Raw genomic sequence first — 10,665 nt, forward strand, 5'->3', positions numbered from 1 at the left:
AGCACAAAAATGCTGAGGCACTGTCCCCATCTCCAAAAAAATTTTATTGAATAAAATAGAGATAGATTAAAAAACACAACCGTGCAAAATGCTACAGGAAGAAATTATCTAAATTGTATTACATATTATATAATTATATTGTACATATAATTATATATAAATATATAATTAATATTATACAAAAGAAGTTTAACTAGAATTAACAAACACAAATAATCTTAACATCTTATAAAAACAATTCTAATAAAATATTTCTTAGTGGAAAAAAGCAATTTTTAACATTGAAACATCTAATTAATATTCTGGTTAAGCTATTTGATAGCTACGTTTTTAAGTTAATGCTCATAATACAAATATATACGGTACTTACATTTGTCAGATTCTTCAGGAATAACAATTCCCTAACCTTCACCCTAGACAAAACTAGCCTTTATACACTCATATCCACCATTGATTTTTTGCTTACAACTAGAAACACTTTTCTCTGAAGCAGCCAGAAATGAGTCACTGGTCAGTTAATCAAAAAAGTACAATACGGAAGAAATAACAACAATAACAACAAACTAAATAAATAAAACTATATATATGTATATTTATAGGTATATGTGTATCTATATATGTATATATACTTTAAAATGTTCATTTAATGTAAATATCAATATATTTTAATTTACAACTCTTCATTTTAACTTAAAATTAAGTGGTAAATTTTATTTATCACTTTTTCTATGTAGTGCCAAGACTGTCTGATTTTGCGAATGTAAGTTCCACAGTCATATGCATCATCTACACATTCTAGTTTTAGCTAATTTTTTAATTAATAAGGTCGAAACCCAAAGACACTTAAGAAGCACTTTGTATAAAAAATATTTCTAGAATATGATTTTTCCAATCTTTTACAAGTATCTCTTCCACATATTTTAGTAGCTCACATTTATCAAGTGTTAGCAAAAGAATTTGACAGTTTTTGTAGACAAAAATCTATTTCAGCACTTGAAATTTTTGTTTGTTTTGTTCATATTGAATTAAATTATACAATTAAAACAAGTAAAAATGACACAACAGACTTGAGGGGATAAAGTATGACTGACTCTTTGATAAGCAAATAACTCAATTGATGGGGGTAACACTTGAGGGTGTAGTAGACAGTAGACTTGTAGCCATGAGCATTCAGGGTGTCGAGAGTATCTGCCAGTATGTTTTATGGAGGTATTGAGGACAATTGCTCAATCCATTGAATCAATACATAAAACTGCTTAAGAGATTACTGTAAAGTATACCAGGCATTCAGGTAAGCATTTTAAAAGCATTAGGGTATTTAATTCTCATGACAACATGAGAACTCTGTAGGACAGGCATTATGTTCTCAGTTTTACAAATGAAGAAACTGAGTCTCAGTGAGGTGAAATACTTTACCTAAAGCTTTCCAGTTAATAAATACCAAAACTAAAACTGGAACCTTGTTCTAGACAGTACTGTCTCTAATATAGCTTTGACTGTTCTGTGTAATGATTAATAGTTATCTACTAGTATCTGGCTGGATTAGAAATTCTTTAAGGGCAAGATCCAGTCTTTTTCATTACAGTATCCCCTGTGTCCATATATGTATGTATGCTTTAAATAGATAGACCCACACAATAGATGCATGGGTTCTTTGGGAAAACATTAACTTATTCAGACAGTAGCTTGTTAAATTGATCCTTGGTCTAACTGGGGATAGTATGGAGCAGAATAATTAGTTTTTGTTTCTTGCTTTTTAAAAAACTCCTCTTAACAAATTTTAAGTGTACAATACATTATTGTTGACTATAGGTGCTAAGTGAAATAAGCCAAACACAGAAAGACAAGTAACTGCAGGATTCCACTTATATGAAACATCTAAACCATAAATTTAGATGGTTTTAATAAATTTATTTAATAAATTTATAAATTTTAAATTCATAAAATCAAAGACTGGAATGGTTGTTACCTGGGGCTAGGGGGAGGGGAAGATGAGGAGCTATTAATTAACAGGCATAAAATTTCAGGTCTGTCTCTTGCTTTTTAAATACGGTACATTGGATGGAGAATGTTATCTATTAACATTCTCTAGTTAACTAAGATTTTGCCATTTTAAATTATTATTTGCAAGCTTTATTCACTTGTTATTTGTATAACATTTATTAAAAACCCCAAATCAATGGCTTCTTGCATGTAAAATGATCTTTCAGAAGATAAATTTGGTTTATATAATAAAAATGAAATAGTATATAATCTCATCATCTAAAATAATGCTATTTCTGATATAACTTGTTGATTTACTTTGATTTTTTTAATGGAAGCTCAGGTTCTGATATAAGGATGGTGATTAGCAGTTATGAAAGTTATGTAGTCAATGTAAATTGTACAAAAGCAATATTGTTTTTAAAGATCATTCTATTACAAGGAATCTACTAATGTCGAGTAGCAAAAATGGAGATACCACTAATTAATATTTAATTCTGTTGGGGATGACCCTAAGCAAATTGAACATGCAAAACTCAGGGAGTTTTTTGTTTGTTTACTTTTAATAAACAGTAGCCAACAAAATATTTTATATGAATAAGGGCTAGCTACTTCCCTTAAACGGTGTAACCAGGTTATTATGAAATCAAGTCTCAGAACAAGCTCTAGAAACATTTATTAGCAAAGAGGCAAAAATGGTTCATATTACAGCTTATTCTGTAAGCTTGATGAAGTCTCAGCTGTCTGTCATTCTAGGAGTTTGACCCACCCCCCTTACAAGAAATATTGGCTCAATACTGGACAATATCCCAGAAGTAGGACACAGTTACTCTTATGGTCATCATTAAGCAACCAAAATCCTTCTAAACCAAAGGCAGGATACATGATAGTTTACAGACCTAGTCTTTGGCAACATCCCTAACAGGAGAAGCTGCAAACCTTGCTGGATTTTTATGTCCTGTTTATTCAAGGGTGGAGAGCATCTTTATACTATTTTAGCCAATTCATATAAAATGAAAGCTTTTAGTTTCACTAATTACCATCCATTTATAACAGGTGCCATGCCAATTAATAAGCTTGCCACTAATTTAACCAATGAAAACCCATTTCTGACATGAAATATGGTGATTAGCAAAACATCTGGATATGATCAAAGACAAAGATAGCTAATCTGTTTGTAATCACTGCCTCTGGAGTGGGGAGGATATTCTCTTTGAAAAAGTGATATCTGACTGTCCCTGGAGTGGAGATTCCTGGTTAGGATGCATAAACTGTCTATGCGAAATTATTTTTAAGCAAATTACAATTATCATTAAATTTTTTTTTACTATTCTTATGAAGTCAGTGCCTAAGAAATGGAAAATAAGAAGGAATAAAGGCAGAAAAAGTAAGCTCTTTTATAGTAACTCTTTTTTGTTTTTTATATAGTTATATTTTCTTTTAAATAAATTTATTTATTTTATTTATTTATTTTTGGCATTGCTGCACGCAGGCTTTCTCTAGTTGTGGCCAGAGGGGGCTACTCTTTGTTGCGGTGCACAGGCTTCTCATTGCTGTGGCTTCTCTTGTTGCGGAGCACGGGCTCTAGGCGTGCGGGCTTCAGTATTTGCAGCACACAGACTCAGTAGTTGTGGCGCGTGGACTCTAGGGCACCCGGGCTCAGTAGTTTTGGCTTGCAGGCTCTAGAGTGCAGGCTCAGTAGTTGTGGCGCACGGGCTTAGCTGCTCCGTGGCATGTGGGATCTTCCCGGACCAGGGCTCGAACCCGTGTCCCCTGCGTTGGCAGGCGGATTTTCAACCATTGCACCACAGGCAAGCCCTATAGTTATATTTTTAATGTAGACCTAATGCATCAATTCACAATATTGTTGACTTAACAGTAATATTCCTCTGTCTGGGACCAGCTGCATGATATTTGATGGGATACACTGAATGGAGTGGTGAGGGAGGAGGTAGCTGCTATTTAGAGAGTCTAATCAGTGAAGTCATATTCTGGAGGTTAATGGGCAATATATGTCTCTGTCACAGCCCTGACAATTTGGCTTATTCAAACCACTACTCTTTTAATATTTGTTCAATTTTTATTTGGAGGACAAGTTTATTGTTGTGTGCAAGGGTCAGAAGAAGGGCAAATCTGCTTGCCAAAAAAAAAAACAACGAACAAACCCCTGCCTGTAAATTACCCTGCTGCACTCACTAGCATCAGTCAGATCATTGTTTACTAAGAGACTACAACCAATGAACAATACAGCAATCCTCTGTTGTTACTTTTAAAAGTCCCTTACAGGATGTTGAGAAAAAGGAACCCTTGTATACTATTAGTGGGAATGTAAATTGATACAGCAATTATGGAAAACTGTATGAAGGTTCCTCAAAAAATTAAAAATAGAACTACCATATGATCAAGCAATCCCACTTCTGAGTATACATTCAAGGGAAAGAAAATCACTATCTGCAGTGATATGTGCACTTTCATGTTCATAGCAGCATTAGTCACAACAGCCAAGATATGGAAACAAACTAAGAGTCTGTCAAGAGATGAATGGGTAAAGAAAATGTGGCATATATATACAATGGAATATTATGTAGCCTTTAAAAAGAAGGAAATCCTGCCATTTGGGACAATATGGATGAACCAGGGAACGTTATGCTAAATGAAATAAGTCAAACACAGAAAGAGAAATACTGTATGACATAATCTCACTTACATGTGGAATCTAAAAAAAAAATGTTGAACTCGTAACAGAGTAGAATGGTGATTACCAGAGGCTGAGGAGCTGGGGAAAAGGGGAGATATTAATCAAAGGGCACAAACTCTCAGTTGTAAGATAAATAAGTTCTAGAGACCTAATATATAGTATGTATAGTACGGTGACTGCAGTTAATAATAATATATTGTATACTTGAAATTTGCTAAGCGAGTAGATGTTAAGTGTTCTCACTACAGAAAAAAATGATAACTATATGAAGTGATGGATATGTTACTTAGCTTCATTGTGGTAATCATTTCACAATGTATATCAAAACATTACATTGTACCCCTTAAATATATATAATTTTTATTTATCAATCATTCCTCAATAAAGCTGGAAAAAATAAGGATATTAAATGAAGGAAGATGAAAGAAAAGCCTGCTGTCCCCTTATAGCTATCTCACCCAAGTGATGCTAAAATAAAATATGCCCTATAATTGTACTCAGTATATTTCCAAAGAGGAGTTCTGGAAAATATATTTTCTCCAATTTTTTACACTTTCATTGACATTTTAGATTCTCTTTGTAATAGATTTTCCTGCTGAGCACCTTTATGTCTAGCCTAACTCAATTCAGCTCCAAATATATATATGTATAACATTCATATATTTTGCACATATAGGATTTTTTAGTCAGTCATGGGGCATACAATAATAAAATACAGATACACACACACACACACACATTTTTTCTTCCAGAAAGTAAAATAATACACCTCAGATTTTAGCAATTATTGAATATTCGTGGGAGTCTTATGGGGGTTTATTCTTTAATTTGAAACATGACTTTTTAAATGATTTGGCCTTTCTACTGAGAATGCAGGGATGCTATATTATGGTGCTGAAATTATTAATGTGCATAAATATTCCTTTTCTCCTTTTCTTTGGGGCACATGAGAGCATTCTATTTCCTTCTTCACCCTTTGAAAGTAGGTGTGGCCATGTGACTATTTCAGTCAATGAGTCATAGGCAGAATGACACATGTCACTTCAGGGCTTGAGCATTTAAGTGCTGGCACAAGACCCTCCAGGACTGCTCCTCCTCTGACATGACAAGCAGGGGAGCACATGTGAATTGCGAGACCCCATCAGCCTAGGTCTCTAACTACCTACAATTAACATAGCTCCTCTACCAACCTGAGTGGTACATTAGCATGTACAAGAAATAAACCTTTGTTGTTTCAAACTGAGGTTGAAAAAAACAAATGAACACAAAAAGCAGCGTAAGCAATAACAACAAGAAAACCAGAACATAACCGAGCTGAACTATCCAGTACTTGCCCTTTAATAAAAAACAGAAAACTCCTTTTTCTAGGTAGAGAGGAATCACCTAACTATATAATATTATTTTAAAGACTATTTTCTGTAGCTGAAATAATTTCTCAATTAAATCAAAGTGGCTAAATGTTAGCAGAATGCTGGTTATTTCATAAACTAGTTCTCTGTATACATTCAGCAAGCTGTGGCAATGTAAAGGTTATATCTTCATAGAAATGAGACAGTGCTAGAACATCAAAAGAAAATGACCACAAATGTTTGAGCCAATCGTAGGGCACAATAATAGAAATATTATATATCATCTTACAGTTCTTTTAGCTGTGCCACACTGATTGAGAACTAAATTAAAATTATTAACTGCATTACAAAATCCCTAATCAAGAGGTAATATGAGCCACCAAAATGTATATTAAAATTTACTTAGTTCACTTATTATATACTTTGATTTTTCTTGGTAAAAGTTATTCTTATTTGTCTGCGTTAAAAGGAATTATACAGAAATGTGAAGGTTTATTCTTTTTCCTTAATTCTTATCATTAAGATAACATTAATGTGATTTTAAGGCCAAACATTAATTACTGCTGAATATGATAAATTATTTTTTCTCTCTCCTACAACCTCCTTTCTGTCTATTCTATCTCTACACTTCAGAAGCTCTAGGATTCATCTACTCAGAACACTCTACCAACTCCTGCACCCCTGCTTTTAAACCAGGGAAAACTAATAAAGACCTAAGGAAAAATAGAAAGTGAGTGACTAATACAAATTCCACTCTGTATACCGCTCACTTCAAAATGCTATCATTATAATCTAAGAAGTTAAAATAATATGACACTTTAACCTCTAAGTTAATCAATTTAAGAGAATACTGGGAGTTCTATTTTCAAGAGACTGATTGAAATCAAACCTCTGGGCTGGTATAAGAATAATTAAGAAATGGTTTTAGGTTCCAGAGCAATAGTTATCTATATACAAGTTATCAGCAGCCGATTGGCTCCAATTATTCCTTCAGACATCTAAGAGAGACAAACCATAGACATAAAAAGCTCTTGCTCATTTGCATATTCATAATACCTCAGTGAATCACCAGGACTGGCACTGATGCTGCCTGAATATTAATGCAGAGCCAACAGCTGAGTTGAAGGGCAAAGCAATATATAGAAACAAACAGCAATTTCCCTCTGGAATTCACAATTTAACTTAATGGTGGACAGTTTTTAAAAACCAGTTTATTATTATCATTATTATTATTATTATTTCATTCCTTACTACAAGATTATTCCCCATTTCTTAGAATATCTAGTCAGATCAGTGCAGGATTACAGTACTTTTTTTTTTTTTGTATTTTAAACCAGATTTGATCACGCAGTCTTCCTTTACACCATAAACCACAAACTACTCAAGCTTACAGGCTAAATATCTATGCAGTATGCACCCCAAAAAGGAGGCATCCAAGTCATACACTGCATCCAGCTGAAGGGCATTCTATTTTTATATGCTTTTAAAAGCTCCAAATTTGTGAGCAGTTAAAAGTTCGGATAGTTAAGTGCCTTTGCCTTCAATTCTTCTCCCTGCTCTGCCCTTTAATTTCTTGTATAAACCTCTGTCTCCTGACCCCACACTTTGTCACAGCTCAAATGGATGTTTCTGCCTTGGCTTCTGCAGAGAGTCACAGCTTGAGGCTTCCGGAAGAAATGATGCAATTCCTTCCATGAGGTACAGCAGAATATTTGTGGAAGAGTATGTAGGAGGGAGATATGTATTTGAGGTTTGCATGTGTGATGTATTTGTAGCATCGGCATTACATTTATACATCTTTGATCACAAGATTGTTTATTATAGGATTCTATTTTGCTTGGAGAAGTGGCAGATTAGACAAAACTCTCCCAAGCATTTACATTTCCTTTTCCTGAAGAAGGTGCTGTCTGCCAACAGTGGTTTCAGAAATAAACAGGAGTAGATAAAATAGTATCTCTTTAAAGACAACCTCAGGTTTAGAAAACAGAGTTCTGTACCTTACTGATTATCATACTGCTTTGCTTTATTTATTTTTATTGGGCTTCTATTTCAAATGATAGTAAATAATAACCACAGCAATAGCTAATCTATATTGATCACATACTGTATCAGTCAATTTTTGCTGCATTAACAAACTGCCTCTAAAATCAGTGGCTTAAAGCAATAAACTATTACTGCGTATGTGCCTGTGGGTTGCCTGGGGTTTGGCTCATCTGGGGGTAGCCTCAGTTTGACATTTCTGTTCAAATTTCTGTTCTGTGGCAGCCAGGGTGGCCCTACTTCGGACTGCAGATCTATGAGTTGTTTGGGGTGACTGTTCCATTTTTCAATCCTCCTTAGACCTATAGGCCAACCAGGTAATATTCTACTCATGGTGTTAGCAGAGGCACAAGGGTTCAGACAGAATATATGAGGCTTCAAGGCTTAGGATAAGATCCAGAACACTCACTACCTCTTTATTCTATTAGTCAAAGCCAAGCATCAGGAAAATATACATTATCTCTTTAGTGGAAAAGACTGAAAAGTCACATGACAAAAGGAGGGGTGAAAATTTTAAACCAATAATGCAATCTACTACACACACTATGGCCCAGGCTCCTTTGTTAGCATGCTATATATATCATTTCATTGATTCTTCAGTGTAGTCCCGTGTATTATTGCCATCATTATTTTACAAACAAGAAATTGAGATTCAGAGAGGTTAAGTAACTTGTTTAGGACCATACTGTCAGCAAGTGATAAAGCAATGATTGACATCTAAGCAATTCTTAAACACTATGCAGTTTTTCTCAAATGTTCCATCCTACCTGGTTTCAAAGAATATTTCTATATTTAATACAGCGATTATAAAGATATGGGACATAATGTTTGGTCATCAATATAATGATAATGAGTAAGGATAGAGCATAACAAAAATTCTACTGGGATAATACTATTCATTTCTAAGTCACCTCATTCTTAAAATTTATTTATACATGAGACAGAATAAGGATAATGTCCTCAGTAGGGAAGAACCACAGGCATATTAATAAATGAAACTTTCATTTATGGTTCTTTTGTGATCAATGATTATTCCTTAGAACAAGAAAGACCTTCTTCTTTGACAACAAACACTACATATAAAAATTATAACTGATTTTATTTTATAAAAAATGTGCACCAAACAAATAGTTTTATAGATTCAAATATCATTCATCAAAAACCACAAATGGCTATAATAATGGCAGAGAACTTTATTGAATGGAAAGTAATTGTTCCACTGCCAGTAGAAATGTAAGTACACTCATAATTAAAGTATTTTCTAATTGTCTTCTTGGCAATCAATAGCAAAATGGTTTTAGAATATGTTTATATTTGCACTGGTTTCTTGATTTTTCATATTTTCATTTCTTGTCGAACAGTTGTTTTCAGAAACCTGAAGAGGTTTAGTTGAATCAAAAAAGTCAGCATATACCACAGGACTCAGTGATAATTCCATATTGTTTTCATACTGTTCCTCATTGTATAAGGCGTGGCTTAGTAAATACCACAAATTGTTAAAAGAGCTTAATTTGCTGGAATAAACATGAAAACAATAGGGCAAAATTAAATAAGATGGACTCTGACATAAATCCAACCTCCATGTTGCAAGATTTCTCCCAAGGGTTAAGCCATACACAGAGACAGATTTTATATGGGAGTAAGATTGGCATTCATAGAAATTGTAATACTAAAATATTGAAATGAATGTCTATGTGTAGCTTTTGAAATATTTAATATATAGAACCCTTGTCTTAGACACTATTATGTTATTCAAGATTAATAGTTGTACTGAATCTCACACTTTGTCTACTTCCTTTACTGCATACCAAAAACATTTCAGAATCTCATTAACAGCAGACTGGAAGCTAGGAAGCTGAGAGCATTTATGAGTGTGTTTATTCTGAGGAAAGTGCATGGTATATGATAAATATTCGATTATTATTTTTGAACAATGCAGTATTATGAGCTTTTACACCACTGGACTTGAAACAAAACTGGGTTCTTAATAGTTGAATGACCTCAGTCAAGTTATTTAACACTGCAAAGGTCAGTTTTGTTTTTATCCATAAAAATGGGGATAAGAATCTACCAATGTCATAAAGTTGTTTAGAGGAGGAAATTAAAACATTTATTTATAGCCAAATTTCCCCAACCTGTATTAACTAATGAGTTAAAATGGAATCCTATTATTAACTCAGAACTTAATCATTCTGGCCCCCACCTGCTGAGGCAGAATTTCAGTCCCTTCCTGCTAGATCTTTCCATGTTACATTTGGATGTCCCCAGTGAGGGTCTCAAATGTGCTCATGAGAAGCCCTCTTCCATTTCTCAACCTCAGACCTTTTCACTGATGCTCATGGCCTGCAACAGCACTTGAGAACCAACTCTTCCCCAGCGGGCTGAAGCTGCCACTCAATCCTCCGGGAAATGTTGATACTGAACCCTATCTTGCTATCTCTTGTACCTGATGTCACAGCATCTCTGAGTACCCAAAGGACATTGCATTCTCTGGGGTCCTCATTGAGTTGAAGCTCTTATGTATTCGATGCACAAGTAGAAGGATCATCCTTGCCCTTCAGCCTGTAGCCCCTCTCTCTCTAAAGGTCAATTACA

Source organism: Eubalaena glacialis, chromosome X (genome assembly GCF_028564815.1).
Source record: "Eubalaena glacialis isolate mEubGla1 chromosome X, mEubGla1.1.hap2.+ XY, whole genome shotgun sequence".
In the NCBI taxonomy this organism is placed as follows: domain Eukaryota; kingdom Metazoa; phylum Chordata; class Mammalia; order Artiodactyla; family Balaenidae; genus Eubalaena; species Eubalaena glacialis.